The sequence below is a fragment of the Macaca mulatta genome, chromosome 8 (genome assembly GCF_049350105.2).
Source record: "Macaca mulatta isolate MMU2019108-1 chromosome 8, T2T-MMU8v2.0, whole genome shotgun sequence".
Classification (NCBI taxonomy): Eukaryota; Metazoa; Chordata; class Mammalia; order Primates; family Cercopithecidae; genus Macaca; species Macaca mulatta.
The window spans coordinates 104,965,723-104,985,227 of NC_133413.1; the positions used below are offsets into that span (position 1 = coordinate 104,965,723).

The 19,505-nt window shown below is 42.9% G+C and overlaps 1 protein-coding gene and 1 pseudogene across 1 annotated transcript in view; one reads left to right on the forward strand and one right to left on the reverse strand.

The window, feature by feature from the left end:
• LOC144330819 (uncharacterized) overlaps window positions 1-19,505 on the reverse strand; it is a 76,739-nt gene that overhangs the window by 13,738 nt on the left and 43,496 nt on the right. The window contains exon 2 of the transcript XR_013397339.1: window positions 14,987-15,118. The gene's annotated coding sequence lies outside the window, so the exon portion shown is untranslated. The remainder of the gene's footprint in view (window positions 1-14,986; window positions 15,119-19,505) is intronic.
• On the forward strand, window positions 11,202-11,431 carry LOC699885 (ATP synthase F(0) complex subunit f, mitochondrial pseudogene; annotated as a pseudogene).

Below are 19,505 nucleotides of genomic sequence, written 5' to 3' on the forward strand. Positions count from 1 at the left end.
GATTACAGGCATGAGTCACCGTGCCTGTCCCCTTCTCACCTTTTCATCAGATTATTTCATTAGTCTCTTGACTACACTGCCTCCCTCCAGTTTTGTCCCTCTTTAAGCCATCCACCACCTCACCACAGTAGACTATCTAAAACCTAGTACTTTTTACTTTTTTTTTTAGAGACAGGGTCTCGCTCTGTTGCCCAGGCTGAAATACAGTGGCACAATCACGGCTCACTGCGGCTTCAACCTCCTGGACTCAAGCCATCCTCCTTCCTCAGCCTCTGAGAGTACCCAGGACTACAGGCACATGCTACCACACCTGGTGCTTTGTTTTGTTTTGTTTTGTTTGAGATGGAGTTTCGCTGTTGTTGCTTGGGCTGGAGTGCAGTGTGGCACGATCTTGCGTCACTGCAACCTCTGCCTCCCAGGTTCAAGCGATTCTCCTGCCTCAGCCTCCCGAGTAGCTGGGATTATAGGCCTGAGCCACCATGCCCAGCTAATTTTTGTATTTTTAGTAGAGATGGAGTTTTGCCATGCTGGCCAGGCTGGTTACTCCTGACCTCAGGTGATCCACCTGCCTCAGCCTCCCAAAGTGCTGGGATTACAGGCGTGAGCCACCACGCCTGGCCACACCTCGCTAATTTTTAAAATGCTTTTGTAGAGACGGAGTCTTACTATGATTCCCAGGCTGAACTGGAACTCCTGGTCCCAAGCAATCATCCTTTCTTGGCCTTTCAAAGTGCTGGGATTACAGGCATGAGCCACTAAACCTAGCATCTAAAATATTTTTCTTTTTTTTTTTTTTTTTTTTTTTGAGGTGGAGTATCGCTCTGTCACCGAGGCTGGAGTGCAGTGGTGCAGTCTTAGCTCACTGCAATCCCCATCTCCCGGCTTCAAGCCATTCTCCTGCCTCAACCTCCCAAGTAGCTGGGATTACAGGCATGAGCCACCACACCTGATTAATCTTCGTATTTTTAGTAGAGATGGGGTTTCACCATGTTGGCTAGGCTGGTCTCAAACTCCTGAGCTCAAGTGATCCTCCCACCTCGGCCTCCCAAAGTGCTGGGATTACAGGTATGAGCCACCACACCTGGCCACCTGGCTTCTAAAATCTAAATCCAATTTTGCTTAAAACCAACCCCAGCAGAAAGTCCAGGTTCTTTAGCATCATAGATAAGACCATCGAGACATTCCTCCCTCTTTTTGTCTCCTATCACTCTCTCTGCCTTGACATTTATGTTCTAGTTCTATCCAATTTCTTAGGCTTTTTGCACACATACCATATTAATATATATTATAGTGATATTCAGACCATATTAGTTTACACCTCTGAGCCTTTGCTCAGGACCTGAGCCCCTGCCAGCCTTGCATTTCTTAGTGTCTTCATCCAGCCCAATTTTATTCTTTCTTCAAAGCTCAACTCACTTCCTCCCTGAAGGCTTTCCTGAATTTGCTGGGTAAGTAATGTAAGTTCTTCCATATGTCTGAGCTTACCTCTAACACTGCACCTAGCATATTATATTAAAAGGACCTGTGTATGTGTGTTTCACCACTGGCTCTTTTGAGAACAGAGACCATGTCCTTTTCGTCTTTGTACTCCCAGTATCCATCAGGGTCCCTGGCCCATAGTTTATCCTTAACAATTTTTTATTGAATTGAATGAAACCGAATTGATTTTCTTTAAGACATTTACCCCTTCTTTGACTTTTATATTTGTCAAATTTTGCTAATACATTTTTACACTAACTAATACAACCTACCAAGTCTTGGAAAAGATGTGTCATTTTCATCTATTAATATTATTTTTTAATGTTGGCCAGATGCAGGTGGCTTATGCCTGTAATTCCAGCACTTTGGGAAGCTGAGAAGGAAGGATCACTTGAACTCAGGAGTTTGAGACCAGCCTGGGCAACATGTCAAGACCCTGTCTCTACAAAAAATACAAAAATTATAGGGGCATGGTGGTTCACACCTGCAGTCCCAGCTACTTGCAAGACTGAGGATGGAGGATCGCTTGACCCCAGAAAGTCAAGACTGTGGTGAGCTGAGATCGTGCCACTGCACTCCAGCCTGGGCAATAGGGTGAGACTCTGTCTCAGAAACAAAAACAAAAGAAAAAAAAAATAGCAGGAACATGGTGAATTTGGGACAAATAACCCAAGGAGAAGGAGGGGAAGGATCAGGAGAGAGGAGGTGGGCCATCTAGCATTTTTGACATCACGGGTGGGCCATCTAGCATTTTTGACATCACGAGTGGGTTTTTGTTTTTTTGTTTTTTGGTATTTTTTGAGATGGAGTCTCACTGTGTCACCCAGGCTGGAGTGCAGTGGCGCAGTCTCAGCTCACTGCAACCTCAACCTCCAGGGTTCAAGTGATTCTCCCACCTCAGCCTTCCAAGTAGCCGGGATTACAAGCACCCACCACCATGCCTGACTAATTTTTGTATTTTTAGTAGAGACGAGGTTTCAACAAGGTTTCACTATGTTGGCCAGCCAGGCTGGTCTGGAGCTCCTGGCCTCAATTGATCTGCCTACCTCAGTCTTTCAAAGTGGATCATTTTTAATTATCAAGAAATGAAATAGGTCAGGCACAGTGGCTCATGCATGTGTAATCCCAGCACTTTGGGAGGCTGATGTGGGAGGATCATTTGAGCCCAGGAGGTCGAGGTTGCAGTGAGTCCTGAAATTGCACAGCTGTACTCCAGCCTGGGTGACAGAGCAAGACCCTATCTCAAAAAAAAAAAAAAAAAAAAAATGAAATGAAATAAATGACTATAATGACCAGAGAAGAAATAGAGACAATGAAAAGTTACCTTTACTGAACTTTATATATATGTATACTAGTATAAAAAATAAAAATAAATATTATAGTACAAAAAAGGAAAACAGCACAACTGTTTATTCAAAAGATTTCATACCTACCTACCAGTTTGAACTTTGATCCATTGGTTACATACTGATACAATAACATTTTATGTAAATAATTGTCCAGTAACTAATAAACACATTTGAATAAAAGCAAACCACCTGCAAAAGGTACAATTTAGGCAACTACTAAATTGTACCATTGATGTAACTTTGGATTTTCTTAACTCCTTTTCTAGATTTAAAACTATTAAAAATTTTAAAATAATACTACATTTAATTGTAATGATGTATTCAAATTTGGTAAAATACTTCATATATGAACTAACACTTGTACTTACCAAATCAAAATATCACAACTTGCAGTTTATATTCTATCTCACTGTTTTTTTGTGGGATTTGTGTGTGTGTGTGTTTTTGGTATTTTTGAGACAGAGTCTCACACTGTTGCCAGGCTGGAGTGCAGTGATGCAATCTCAGTTCACTGCAACCTCCACCTCCTGGGTTCAAGCGATTCTCCTGCTTCAGCCTCCGGAGTAAACAGGACTACAGGTGCGCACCACCACGCCCAGCTAATTTTTGTATTTTTAGTAGAAATGGAGTTTTACCCTGTTGGTCAGGCTGGTCTCGAACTCCTGACCTCAGGTGATCTGCCTGCCTTGGCCTCCCAGAGTGCTGAGATTACAGGTGTGAGCCACCACACCTGGCCTCCTATCTCACTGTTTTAAATTTTAAACACAAATTTAAAAGTCAGATGGTCATACAGAATGTCAGAAATGAAGTAATTCAAATTCTGTTTCTTCTATACAAGAAACATCACTGTGCTATCATATCATATTACAGATTACTATACTATCATTGTTTATATCAAATCTGCTAAAACTCAAACATATGTAATAGCACAAGAGTCGCAGACATGAACTATGCCCTAAGTGAGCTTGAATCATTGTGAATCTTCATGAACTTATTCCTAAAATGAATGTGTATAGCTGAGTTCATGTGTGACAGGAACCAAGTGTTTACACTGGAGCTCTGCCAATTAATTTCCAATTAGAATACCATGTTTATTAAAGGATAACTAATAAAACTGTGTCAATCTGAAAGTATTAAAACTCTCAACAATCCAGGCACAGTGTCGTCATACACTTGCAGTCCCAGCTACTCGGGCAGGAGAATTGCTTGAGCCCGGGAGGTTGAATCCAGACTGGGCAATACAGCAAGCCCTCATCTCTGAAAGATAAAACATTTAAAAAAGAAAAAACACCTCTTATGACCTGGCACAGTGGCTCACGCTTGTAATCCCAGAACTTTGGGAGGTCGAGGTGGACGATCAAGGTGGGCGGATCACTTGAGCCCAGGAGTTCGAGGCTAGCCTGGGCAATATAGTGAGATCTTGTCTCTACAAAAAAAAAAAAATTAGCTGGGCATGTTGGTGTGTGCCTGTAGTCTCAGCTACTCAGGAGGCTGAGGTAGGAGGATTGCTTGAACCCAGGATGCGGAGATTACAGTGAGCCGAGATGGTGCCACTGCACTCCAGCCTGGGCAACAGAGCAAGATCCTGTCTCAAAACAAACAAACAAAAACACCTCTCAACAGTAACTGCAGAGGGATTCTTTAGGCATGTTTTTTTTTTTTTTTTTTTTTTTTTTTTTTTTGTAGCTAAAAGGCTGAGAAGTGATTAGCAATTCTCTACAACTTAAAGTAACAAAATATTTTTTTCTAGAAGAGGAGAGGGTTATTGCTCAGATTAGTGTATTAATCCATTTTTTGTTGCTATCAAGAAATACCTGAGGCTAGGTAATTTATAAAGAGAAGAGGTTTGTTTGACTCATGGTTCTGCAGGCTGCATGAACAGCAGGTGCTGCCATCTGCTTCTGGTAAGGGCTTCAGAGAGCATCCAATCATAGCAGAAGAGGAAGGGGAGCTGGCATTCACATGGTGAGGGGGAAGCAAGAAAGAGGAGGGAGGCCGGGCACAATAGCTCACGCCTGTAATCCCAGCACTTTGGGAGGCCGAGGCAGGTGGATCATCTGAGGTCAGGAGTTCAAGACCAGCCTGGCCAACATGGTGAAACCCCATCTCTACTAAAATTACAAAAATCAGCCAGGTGTGGTGGCATGCACCTGTAATCCTAGCTACTTGGGAGGCTGAGGCAGGAAAATTGCTTGAACCTAGGAGGTGGAGGTTGCAGTGAGCCAAGATCACTCTGCTGCACTCCAGCCTGGGCAACAGAGCAAGACTCTGTCTCAAAGTAAAAAAGAAGAGGGAGGTTCCAGACTCTTTAATAACCGGATCTCCTAGAACTAATAGAGCAAGAGCTCATTATTATGGGGTGGGGTGAGCACCAAGCCATTCATCAGGGATCTGCCCCCATGACCCAAACACCTCCAATATTGGGGCTCACATTTCAACATGAGATTTGGAAAGGACAAACATCCAAACTATGTCAATTGGCTAAAATTTCCGGCACATAGTGATAATGAAAATCATACCAAATTTGTTTTATTTAGCCAATTTTTTTGCAAACAGAAGTAGAAGTAATAAAATTTTAACTTGTTTGTTCTGTTGTACATTTAAGCCTACTCACTACAAAACCTTTACCAAAGATTTAAGAGCAACAGTTGGGAAATAGAGAGTACACATAGCTAGAGGGTCTACAGAATCTCTGAAGCGCACAGCATACACTTATCCAGCTCATCCTCTGCACCCATGGTGAGTTCCTCCTCTGCCCCGATGGAAACGGTCGCTACAATCAAGGGGGCTATTTGGTCTGTGGCAAGGACAGCAAGGACTTCTGGGACGGGAGATGGCTGTGGACCTGGTGAGATGGACTCTACTGAGGAGAGGGGCATGAGAGTAACTCCTATACTTCCGTGCCAGCTTTTCTTCACCCCCAATTTACAAACAGGTCTCTATGTGTGGGTATGCACACAGACCACATCTTGTCATTTTACTATGCTCCAAGTCTCTTTGGAATTCAGACTTTTGTTTTGTTTTTGTTTCTGTTGCCCAGGCCGGAGTGCAGTGGTGCAAACTCGGCTCATTGAAACCTCCACCTCTCAGGTTCAAGCCATTCTCTTGCCTCAGCCTCCTGAGTAGCTGGGATTACAGGCACATGCCACCATGCCTGGCTAATTTTTGTATTTTTAGTAGAGACGGGGTTTCACCATGTTGGCCAGGCTGGTCTTGAACTCCTGACCTCACGTGATCATCCTGCCTCGGCCTCTCAAAGTGCTGGGAGTGAGACACTGCGCCTGGCCTGTTTTTGTTTTGAGATAGGGTCTCATTCTGTTGCCCAGGCTGGAGTGCAGTGATGTGATCTCAGCTTACTGCAACCTCCACTTCCCGGGCTTAAGCAATCCTCTCACCTCAGGCTCCCCAGTAGCTGGGACTACTAGGCACTTGCCATCATACCAGCTAATTTTTTGTATTTTTTTTGTAGAGACAAGGTCTTGCCATGTTGCCCAGGCTGGTCTTGAACTTTTGGACTCAAGTGATCACTCGTCTTAGCTTTCTAAAGTGCTAGGATTACAGGCATGAGCCACCATGCCCAGCCAAGACATTTTAAGTATATTTTAAAGTGAGTATCAGAAAAATGAAACAGAAGGCATTAAAGAGAATAGCCATAAAAACAATCAGAGAAGGAGAGCAGAACAGAAAGAAAAGGGAGCAAATTAGAAGATAAGAAGAAATGTTGGCAGAAACACAGAGTAAATAGTGTAAATTCCCTACATTCACATCAATTGGCAACAGGAGAGGTGACTAAAGATTCAACAGGGTCAAGAAAAATTCAACTAGAAATTTTTTTAAGTTACATTAATTTTCATTGGGAGAAGCTGAATAATTGGGAACTCAGTACTGTTTTTGCAACTTTTTGTGAGGCAAAGTATTTCAAAACAAAAAGTATATGCATATTGTCTTAGCCCATTTGTGCTGCTATAAAGGAATAACTGAGGCTAGGTAATTTATAAAGAAAATAGGTTTTGGCCAGGGCTGGTGGCTTGCACCTGTAACCCCAGCACTTTGGGAGGCTGAGGTGGGCAGATCACTTGAGTCCAGGAGTTCAAGCCCAGCCTGGGCAGCATAGCAAGACCTCGTCTCTAATTTTAAAAAAAATTAACCAGGCAGGGTGGCCCCCACCTGTAGTCCCAGCTACTCAGGAGGCTGAGGTAGGAGTGTCAATTGAGCCCAGGAGGTCAAGGCTGCAGTGAGCTGAGATCAAACCACTGCACTCCATCCAGCCTGGGTGATAGAGGAGACCCCGTCTCAGAAAAATAAGTAAATAAAAATAAAAATAAAAATGTTAAGTTAATTGTAAAACAGCCCGAGGCAGGTCCTTCCGGCGTTTTTCCAGAAGGCATTGTTACCATAGGAGATGAGAGTTCCATGTGTGTTATTTCCCTTGGAGACCGTCAAGTGATATAAAATATGGAGGAGAAAGACAGTGATTTTGATTATTCAGACCCTGTGTAGGTCTAGACTAATGCATGTATTTGTGTCTTAGTTTTTAACAAAAAAGTTTAAAAAGAAAAAAAATTTGTAATAGAACAAAGAATCAGGATATAAAGAATAAGGTAAGAAAAAAGGATAATAAGGATATAAAGAATAAGGTAATAAGGCTATAAAGAAAGAAAACAGTTTTTAGACAGCTGTATAATGTGTTTATGTTGTACGTAAGAGTTGTTAAAAAACAACGTTTTGTTGGCCAGGTGCAGTGGTTCACGCCTGTAATCCCAGCACTTTGTGAGGCCGAGGTGGGTAGATCATTTGAGTCAGGAGTTTGACACCAGCCTGGCCAACATGGTGAAACCTCATCTCTACTAAAAATAGAAAAATTAGCCGGGCAGGAGTGGCATGCGCCTGTAATCCCAGGTACTCAGGAGGCTGAAGCAGGAGAATAGCTTGAGCCTGGGAGACGGAGGTTGCGGTGAGCCAAGATTGCACCACTGCACTCCAGTCTGGGCAACAGAGTGAGACCCTGCCTCAAAAAAAAAAAAAAAAATTAGCTGGGCGTGGTGGCAGGCATCTGTAATCCCAGCTACTGGGGAAGCTGAGGCAGGAGAATGGCTTGAACCCGGGAGGCAGAGGTTGCAGTGAGCCGAGATCACGCCACTGCACTCCAGCCCGGGCAACAGAGGGAGTACTCTGTCTTAAAACAAAAGAGTCAAAAAGTTTTTTTTTTTTTAATTAAAAACTTGATAAAGTCAAAAAGTTATAGTAAGCTAAGGGTAATTTATTATTGAAGAAAAAATATTATTTAATAAATTTAGTGTAAACTAAGCATACAGTGTGTATAAAGTCTACAGGAGTAGAATGTCCTAGGCCTTCACATTCATCCACCACTCACTGACTCACGCAGAGCAACTTCCACTCCTGCAAGCTCCATTCATGCTAAGTGCTCTACACAGGTGTACTGTATTTTATATTTTACACTGTATTTGTACTGTACCTTTTCTATGTTTAGATATGTTTAGGGCCAGGTGTGGTGGCTCACAGTCGTGATCCCAGCACTTTGGGAGTTTGAGGTGGGCAGATCACTTGAGTTCAGGAGTTCGAGACAAGCCTGGGCAACATGGTAAAACCCCATCTCTACAAAAAATATAAAAATTAACTGAGCGTGGTAGCACGTGCCCATAGTTCCAGCTCCTAGGAAGGCTGAGATGGGAGGATTGCTCAAACCCAGGAGGCAGAGGTTGCAGTGGGCTGAGATCACACCACTACACTCCAGCCTGGGTGACAGAGCAAGACTGCCTTAAAAATAAAAGTAGACATATTAGGTACACAAATGCTTACCACTGTGTTACAGTTGCCTGCAGTATTCAGTACAGTAACATGCTGCACAGGTTTGTAGTCTAGGAGCATAGGCTCTGTGTAAATTTGATGTTTGTACAATGACAAAATCACCTAACGACACATTTCTCAGAAAGTATCCCCATCATTAAGCAAAGCATGACTGCATTTCTTTTCCTGCAGAGCTGCCATTTCTGTTTTGGTTCATGTTTATCCATTTATTGATTAACATTGGCATCATTTGTAAATGCCCCAACTGTTAACTATGTTTTATTCACTGGAACCTATAATTTGTCTTTTATTCTTGTTCATTCTGCTTTCAAATTAAGGTGTTAACATTATTCCCACTTTTAGGACAGAATTCTTGAACCAAAAACAAAAGTCTCAAAGCTCTGTACTCTAGTGGTATAAAGAACTCCTCAAGAAGCTGCCTGTGTAAAGGGCAGGGAGGGAGGACAGAACTGTAATTTGCAGATTACTCTACTGACTGTATGTGGCCACCAGGGGGAGGTTAAATTGTGAGGCTCTGTTTTAGAGGTGGAGCCCCCTGCAACATTTTTCTTCAGGTGTAATCTTTGCCTTTGACCTGCTCCAAACCCAAATATGTATCCCACTTAGAGGACCAAATTGGTTAGACAGTTCAGTGCTGTTTTCCTTATATAATGTAATGCCTGGGGCCTTTTTCCACTTATTTGTTGCTTCACCAAAGTGGTTAAGAGGCCAGTGTGACAAAGCAAGTGTTCTAAGCAGAAGTGAGGTCCTGAAGATGCCAATTCTGACCATTACTTTTGTGCCCAGGAGCTCCAGTAGCTCACATAACAAAAAAACAAATTGAACTCAGCTTTTCACAAAGATGTGTGCTTCTGTTACCATTCAAATAGATCACTCTCGTCCGGGCACAGTGGCTCACGCCTGTAATCCCAACACTTTGGGACGCCAAGGCAGGAGGATCACTTGAGGTCAGGAGTTCAAGATCAGCCTGGCCAAAATGGCAAAACCCCATCTCTACTAAAAATACAAAAATTAGCCAGGCACGGTGGCATGCGCCCTGTAATCCCAACTACTTGGGAAGCTGAGGCAGGAGAATTATTTGAACCTGGGAGGCAGAGGTTGCAGTGAGCCAAGATCCTGCCACTGCACTCCAGCCTAGGCAACATAGCAAGACTCTGTCTCGAACAAACAAACGTAGATCACTCTCAAAGGTGGTTGACAAAAAAATTTGGGGATCCTGGATACTGAAAAGATAACAGGATCTCCACCATGACATAAGCTACACTACAACCATGAAGTAAGAAGTCCACCACAATCTGAGCACTACTTGTCCATTTCACAGATGAGAAATTGAGAGGATAATCTCATAAACAAAAGATCCAGTCAATATTGCAGTCATTTGTCACTGATAGGCAACAGGAATATTCCAGCGTTTATAATTTATAAGATACAGAAGTGGGTCGGGCGCAGTGGCTCACACCTGTAATCCCAGCACTTTGGGAGGTCGAGGTGGGTGGGCCACCTGAGGTCAGGAGTTCACCCCTGAGGTCAGGAGTTCAAGACCAGCCTGGCCAAGATGGCGAAACCCCGTCTCTATTAAAAATACAAAAATTAGCCAGACGCGGTGGCAGGTGCCTGTAACCCCAGCTACTCGGAGGCTGAGGCCGGAGAATCACTTGAACCCGGGGGGCGGAGGTTGCAGTGAGCCGAGATTGTGACACTGCACTCCAGCCTGGGTGACAGAGTGAGACTCTGTCTCAAAAAAAAAAAAGAGATACAGAAATGATAGGTCCTTTTATAATGAGCAGGTAACCAATTTCATTGAAATTGCCTCTACTTCATATCTCTGTTGCTAAAATTACTCAAAGAAATATGCCCAAATTTATCCACCAACTTAAAGAGTCAATTTGATTTAGTGATCTTCTTTTCCCTTTATCCAGGTCTTTTGGATTCTCTTGTAATGCTCCCAGGTAGAAGTAAAATTGTTTGGACATGGATATTACTCAATAAATTCAGTTTATTGCCCTTTGTGTGCTATGAAAAATTTGGTCCTCTCAGTCCAAAAGGGACTCCATGAAAATATATTTCTATAGAGTCAATTAAAAAATAGTTGTTTAGTAAGCAAGATTATCCAAAGGCTATTCCATCCTTCCCATCCCCTCTAACTTATCTTCACCCAAAATAAAACTCTGAAGGGTTTCATCCATTTCATTACTGGTCTGCTCCCTATGCTTAACAATACCATATACCTCTTAGGCCAGGAACAGTGGCACATGCGTGTAATCCCAGCACTTTGGGAGACTGAGGTGGGCGGACTGCTTGAGCCCAGAAGTTTGAGATCAGCCTGGGCAAATGGCAAAACCTCATCTCTACAAGGAATACAAAAATCAGTCCGGCATGGTGGCACTCACCTGTAGTGCCAGGTACTTTGGAGGCTAAGGTGGGAGGATCACTTGAGCCCAGGAGACTGAGGCTACAGTGAGCCATGATCATGCCACTGTACTCCAGCCTGGGTAACAGAGTAAGACCCTGTCTCAAAAATAAATAAACACCAGCACAGCAAACACCAGGACTCCAAGATGGCGTCAGTCGTACCAGTGAAGGACAAGAAACTTCTGGAGTTCAAACTAGGGGAGCTGCCAAGCTGGATCTTGATGTGGGACTTTAGCCCTAGTGGCACTGCCCGAGCATTTCAAAGAGGTTACTACCGGTACTACAAGTACACCAACGTGAAGAAGGGGATCATCTCGGGGGTTACCATGGTGCTGGCAGCCTACGTGCTCTTCAGCTACTGACTTTACTACAAGGAACTCAAGCACCAGTGGCTACACAAGTACCACTGAAGAAAAGGGCACGCTCTGCACTCCCCCACATGACCTTCTTGGCCCAAGTCCCTCCGTAAGGAACACAACCTCGATCATTGCTGAATCCTTTCATATTCTAGTGGGAATTAACCTCCAAGTAAAAGATGACTGGTACGTGAAAAATAAATAAATAAATATGAAATACCATGTACCTGCTGTTGACCTGACTTTTCTATAACATTGCTCTCAACTTCATTCATTCATTCTTTAGGAAAGATTTACTTGGAAGATGTTCAATTTAGTGAGAGAGACAGATATAAAACAACAAGGCTATTTTTGTGGGTAAACACATAGAAATATCATTGTGGAAACTTTCTCAGAATTAAAAATCCAGTATGAAATTCCAGATCCACCTTTTTTTTTTTTTTTTTTTTTTTGAGATGGAGTCTCACTCTGTTGCTCAGGCTGGAGTGCAGTGGCACAATCTAGGCTCACTGCAACCTCCAACTCCCAGGTTTGGTCAAGCGGTTCTCCTGTTTCAGCCTCCCGAGTAGCTGGGATTACAGGCACGTACCACCATCACCAGCTAATTTTGTTGTATTTTTAGTAGAGACGGGGTTTCACCATGTTGGCCAGGCTGGTCTCAAACTCCTGAGCTCAAGTGATTCTCCTACCTCGGTCTTCCAAGGTGCTGGGATTACAGGCGTGAGCCACCGTGCCCGGCCAGATCCACATTTTTAACAGACATCAGTTGCAAGTGCCACAATATATGTGTTATATCCAATGGCATTTAATATTTAAATCAAAATAATAATACATGATTATATGTATTTCTTTCTATGCTTATAATAATAAAAATAATCATACTTTTGTCAATGTATAACTCTTTTGCACTTCTCCTGAGTCTTGTGTTAGGTCAGTCTATTTCACAGTCATCATATTTGGAAAAGATCAGAAAAAAAGAAGAAAGGGGAAAGCGGCCGGGCACGGTGGCTCAAGCCTGTAATCCCAGCACTTTGGGAGGCCGAGGCGGGCAGATCACAAGGTCAGGAGATCGAGACCACAGTGAAACCCCGTCTCTACTAAAAATACAAAAAATTAGCCGGGCGCGGTGGCGGGCGCCTGTAGTCCTAGCTACTCAGGAGGCTGAGGCAGGAGAATGGCGTGAACCCAGGAGGCGGAGCTTGCAGTGAGCCGAGATCGCGCCACTGCACTCCAGCCTGGGCAACAGCGTGAGACTCCGTCTCAAAAAAAAAAAAAAAAAAAAAAAAAAAAAGAAAGGGGAAAGCAAGTAATTTGGTATTTCTTAGTCTGTCATACTAAGTAGCTAAATGGTAACTGCCAGTCTAGGGCAAAATAGAACAGATTATTATTAATTTCTCAATGTCCTGAATACCTAGTTTGGGAGTGTGTGTGTCTGTGTGTATATACAAATTTACATATATTTATGTATATATAAATGTATTATATATTATATATAAATATATATATTATATAAATTATATATATTATATATTATTTATTATATTTATATAATAAATTTATATATACTAAATATATGTTTATATATATATACTAAATATGTTTATATATAGTATTTGTTTTTTAAATAGAGATGTGGTCTTGTTATGTTGTCCAGGCTGGTCTTGAACTCCTGGGCTCAAACAGTCCTACCTCAGCCTCCCAAAGTGCTAGGATTCGACAAATATTTATCCTTATATTCCTGTGGTTCTCAATCTTGGCTGCACATCAGATTCTTAAGCAAACTAAAATGTTGTTCAGCCCAGCCTTCTAATATTCAGATTCAGAAGGTAGAGGGGATTTGGGCTCAGATATCTAACTTTTTTTTTTTTTTTTGAGATATTCTCACTCTGTTGCCCAGGTTGGAGTGCAATGGTAAGATCTCAGCTCACTGCAATCTCTGCCTCCCAGGTTCAAGTGATTCTCCTGCCTCAGGCTCCCAAGCAGTTGGGATTACAGGCATGTGCCACCATGCCAGACTAATTTTTCTGTATTTTTAGTAGAGATTGGGTTTCACCATGTTGACCAGCCTGGTCTGGAACCCCTAACCTCATGTGATCCACCCACCTCGGCCTCCCAAAGTGCTGGAATTACAGGCGTGAGCCACCGTACCCAGCCAGACATCTGAATTTTTAAAAAGTCACAGAGATGGATTTGATTCATAGTCAGACCTGAGAAATAAGGATGTAATCTGTGCTGTAGACACACTGAACTTACAATCCCTGAAAAACTCTGATCTTCCTACGTCCATGTGTCCAAGCCTAGCCCACTTCTTTCACTAAGCATTTCCAGCCTCCTGAATGGACTCACTCTAGCCCTGTGTTCCTGTCTAATGTAGTTCCAGTCATTTGCCCTGCGCTATTGGGGTTATATACCCATATCACCTCTCTTAGTAGACTGAAAACTCTTTGGGAGCAGGGCTACAATTTCTTTATTTTTACACACTCTACAATATCCTGAAAGTATTAGATATTATAAAAAATACTTAAGTGCAATGTGGTATCTTATGTTGGATCCTGGAACAGAAAAAAAGAGATTAGTAGAAAAACTAGTAAAACTCAAATAAAGTTTGCAGTTTAGGAACACACCAATATAAATTCCTTATTTTTGATAAATGTGTCATGGTTATGTAAGATGTTAACATTAGAGGAAGCTGGGTGAAGGAGATATAGAAACTCTCTGTACTATCTATTGCAACTTTTAGAATTATAAAATCCTAATTTTATAATTCTAAAAGTATTATGAAATAAATTACTTAAAGCCAAAAAAAAAAAAACAATTTAACTCAATAATCAAAAGTTTTATCCAAATCTTTCCTCACAAAAGTGGCCAGGCACAGTGGCTCATGCCTGTAATCCCAGCACTTTGGGAGCCAGAGGTGGGCAGGTCACTTGAGCTCAGAACGAGTTCAGGCTTGAGTCTCGAACTTGAGTTCGAGACCAGCCTGGCCAACATGGTGAAACCACATCTTTATTAAAAATACAAAAATTAGCCAGGCATGGTGGCGCGTACCTGTAGTCCCAGCTACTCGAGAAGCTGGGGCAGGAGAATCACTAGAAAGAATCTCTTGAACCCAGGAGGCGGGGGTTGCAGTGAGCTGATATCATACCACTGAACTCCAGGCTGGGCAACAAGAGCAAGACTCCATCTCAAAATAAAATAAATATAGCCTGTACAACAGAGTGAGACTCCATCTCAAAAAAAAAAAAGTAATAAATAAATATTTCCTAACAAAAGATATTTTAACGACAAATGATAAATTGTTAAAGGAAGTCTTATATACATATATATTATATTATGTATTATATTATATATAGAATTCATTGAAAGGATACATACCAAAATGTTAAAGTGATTTCTCTTCGGGTGATAGAATTATAGATTATAGGTGATGTTTATTTCCTGATTACCTTTATTTTCTAAATTTTCTATAGTAAACAGGCGTTTTTTGGTAATAAATATTTTTTTTAACTTAATGTTCTCCAATATGATAACTCTAGAAAGTGCCATGTCATGAACACTTACAATACACAGTTGTGGGCTTTCTCCAGGGTTCCGGGTCTTATAAAGTAGGGCGTTTCTAGGAACTGCTCTGCTTGACAGGAATTCCCATTTCAGGCAGAAGTCAGGGAAGACAGAGTCAGTCTCCTGTGCATCCTAGAATTAGGGCAGACACACAGCTGTTCAGAAAGCCCAAAGCTGGCTCTCGTCAGAAGACGCTCTATTTTATGTTTTTAGAGACAGGGCCTCACTCTGTCGTTCAGGCTGGAGTGCAGTGGTCAATCACAGTGCACTGTAACTTTGAACTCCTGGGCTCAAGCGATCCTCACACCTCAGCCTCTCAAGTAGCTAGAACTACAGGTGGGTGCCACCATCACTGGCTAATTTTTTTTTTTAATTATTTGTAGGCTAGGTGCAGTGGCCTGTAATCTCAGCACTTTGAGAGGCTGAGGTGGGAGGATCACTTGAAGCTAGGAGATGGAGACCAACCTGAGTAACAAAGTGAGATCCTGTCTACAAAAACTTGTTTAAAACTTACCCAGGCGAGGCAGAGGTTGCAGTGAGCTGAGATCATGCCACTGCACTGCAGCCTGGGTGACAGAGCAAGACTCCATCAAAAAAAAAAAAAAAATTATTTGTAGAGATGAGGGTCTCACTATGTTGCCCAGCCTGGTCTCAAACTCCTGGCCTTAGTGATCCTCCTGCCTTGGACTCCCAAAGCAATGGGATTACAGACGTGAGCTACCACATCTGACCAGAAGATACTTAAGTGGAACCAAGTCTGGGCTGGCAACAAACCACTTACATAGTGTGTGTGTGTGCACATTAAAATAACACAACATAAAACTTATCCTTGCGATCATTACCAAAAATTATTTTTCTTTTTACAACAACCTCTTGTTCAACAGACCTTTCAATCATTTTTAAATGTACAATTTAGTGACATTAAGTACATTCACAATGTTGTACAACCAGTACCACTCGGCACTTTCAGAATTTTTCATGATTCCAAACAGAAACTCTGTATCCATTAAACAACAACTTCCCATTTTTCCTGCCCCTGGTAATCACATTCTACTTTCTGCTGTTATGAATTTGACTACTCCAGGTACCTCACATAAGTGGAATCATACAATGTTTGTTCTTTTGTGTCTGGCTTCTTTCATTTAGTACAATATTTCCAAGGTTCATCCATGCTGTAGCATGTATCAGAATTTCATTTTTTATGGCTGAATAATATTCCATTGCATGCATATGCCACATTTTGTTTACCCATTCATCTATAAATCGACATGGGCTGCTTTCACACTTTTGGCGATTATGAATAATGGTGCTATGAACATTGATGTACAAGTATCTGTTCAAGTCCCAGTGTTTAATTTTTTGTGGTATATACCTAGGAGTGAAGTTGCTGGTCACAAGGAAATTCTACGCTTAACTTTCTGAGGAGCCACCAAACTGTTCTTCATAGTCGCTGCATCATTTTACATTCCTACCAGCAGTGCATGAGGGATCCATTTTTCTCTACATCCTTGTCAACACTTGTTATTTTTCTTTTTAAAAAAAATAATAGTCATCCTGGCAAGGTGCACTGGCTCACGCCTATAATCCCAACACTTTGGGAGGCCAGAGCAAGTGGATCACTTGAGGTTAGGAGTTCAAGACCAGCCTGGCCAACATGGTGAAACCCCATATACAAAAATTAGCTGGGCCTGGTTGTGGATGCCTGTAATCCCAGCTACTCGGGAGACTGAGGCAGGAGAATCACTTGAACCCAGGAGGCAGAGGTTGCAGTGAGCCGAGATTGTGCCACTGCACTCCAGCTTGCGTGACAGAGCGAGACTCTGTCTCAAAAATAAATAAATAAATAAAATAGTCATCCTTATGGGTGTGAGAGTCACCCACATTTTATACGTCCTCTGTATTCTTAGCAAGCACACTACAAACACTTGTACTTGTTTGTTAAGATTTGCCACACTGGTCGGGTGTGGTGGCTCATGCCTGTAATCCCAGCACCTTGGGAGGCCGAGCCTGGCGGATCACCTGAGGCCGGGAGTTTGAGACCAACGTGGTCAACATGGTGAAACCTTGTCTCTACTAAAAATATAAAAATTAGCCAGGCGTGGTGGTGCATGCCTATAATCCCAGCTACTTGGGAGGCTGAGGCAGGGAGAATCGCTTGAAGCCAGGAGGCAGAGGTTGCAGTGAACCAAGATCATGCCATAGAACTCCAGCCTGGGTGACAGAGCGAGACTCCATCTCAAAAAAAAAAAAAAAAAGAAAAGAAAAGAAAAAAAAAAAGATTTGCCACACTAATGGATATTTGACCCAGAGCAATTGAAATGCAAATTTGCTCCGTTTTCCTTTCCCAACCCAGGATGCCTCCTAAATACTTTACATAGAAAAACAGGCGTGGAACTAGAGGGCCATGGGAAAGCATGACAGTGAGGGCAGAAAGAGTTCTGAGGGAGAGGCTGGGGAGGGCAAGCACAGAGTCCGAGGAAACCAAGCAGAGCCAAAGGACAGAAGAAAGAGATGAGGCTGGGCAGGGTGGCTCACACCTGTAATACCAACACTTGTAGAAGACCAAAGCAAGGGGATTGCTTGTGCCCAGGAGTTCAAGACCAGTCTGGACAACATAGGAGGACCACCCCACCTCTACAAAAAAAAATTTAAGCAATAGCCAGACATGGTGGCATGTGCCTATAGTCCCAGCTACTCAGGAGGCTGAGATGAGAGGATAGCTTAAGCAAGGGCGGTTGAGGCTGCAGTGTGCTGTGACAGAGTGAGATCCAGCCTGGATGACAGAGTGAGATTCTGTCAGGAAGGGAAAGGAAGAGAAGGGAAGGGAAGGAAAGGGAAGGGAAGGGAAGGGAAGGGAAGGGAAGGGAAGGGAAGGGAAGGGAAGGGAAGAGAAGGGAAGGGAAGGGAAGGGAAGGGAAGGGATCTGTCAGAAAGGAAAGGAGGGAAGGGAAGGGAAGGGAAGGGATCTGTCAGAAAGGAAAGGAGGGGATGAAAGGGAAGGAAGGAGAGGAAGAAAGGAAGGAATTAAAAGGAGAGAAAAAAATTAAAGAGTTAAGGGGTGGGAACAAGAGACCAGAAATTCAATGGACATTTTACCCAAATGGAAATACTGCCAACTGTCACTCATCTGAACAAAGCCTGCCAGAAAAGCCAGTTTGGCAGCTCAGAAGAAGGAGAGGGTAAAAGTCAAAGCTTCTGATTTGAGCCTTGAAAACATATCTGGACATGACTCTTACCTTTTGATCTTTTTGGGTTACTTTGCTAATCCTCACCTTGATTTAAGTGATTTCTGAAATTAACTTCAGCATTACATAATCACAAAATTATTCAGGCCTCTACGATGAAATGCCTTTCACTAGCTTTTGAAAATAGATGTCTGGGTGTGAGCAAGCAGGCAATTACCAAACTGGCATATCTTGTATGCCATTTCGCCCCACAAAGCATTTTGTGGATCAACAACAGTCTTTTTTTTTTTTTTTTTTTGAGACGGAGTCTTGCTCTGTCTCCCAAGCTGGACTGCAGTGGCCGGATCTCAGCTCACTGCAAGCTCCGCCTCCTGGATTTACGCCATTCTCCTGCCTCAGCCTCCCGAGTAGCTGGGACTACAGGCGCCCACCACCTCGCCCGGCTAGTTTTTTGTATTTTTAGTAGAGACGGAGTTTCACCATGTTAGCCAGGATGGTCTTGATCTCCTGACCTCGTGATCCGCCCGTCTCGGCCTCCCAAAGTGCTGGGATTACAGGCTTGAGCCACCGTGCCCGGCCTAACAACAGTCTTTAATTGTTAAAAGAAAAAAATTATTTCCATTTTTTAATTTTTGCTAGAATTGTTAGATTTTATCAGAAGACTTATATTTTAACTTTTTTTTTTTTTTTTGAGACAGGGTCTCGCTCTGTCATCCAGGCTCAAGTGCACTGGTGTGATATAGGCTTACTGCAACCTCTGCCTCCCCAGCTCAGGCAATCCTCCTACCTCAGACTCCTGAACAGCTGGGACCACAGTTGCATGCTACCATGCCCACCTAATTTTTATTTTTTAATTTTTTTATGGAGACAGTGTTTCACCATATTGCTCAGGCTGGTCTCAAACTCCTGACCTCAAGCGATCTGCCCTCCTCGGCCTCCTGAAGTGTAGGATTACAGCCCTGAACCACTTCACCTGGCCTTAACTGTTTTTTGTTTGTTTGTTTTGAGATGGAGTCTTGCTCTGTAGCCCAACCTGGAGTGTACTGGCATGATCTCGGCTCACTGCAAGGGTTCAAGCGATTCAAGTGCTAGGATTACAGGCAGGAGCCACCGTGCCCAGCCCTGGCCTTAACTCTCAATAATTAACTTCTGGCCGGGCGCGGTGGCTCACGCCCCTAATCCCAGCACTTTGGGAGGCCGAGGCGGGCGGATCACGAAGTCAGGAAATCGAGACCATCCTAGCGAACACAGTGAAACCCCGTCTCTACTAAAAATACAAAAAAATTAGCCGGGCGTGGTGGCCGGCGCCTGTAGTCCCAGTTACTCGGGAGGCT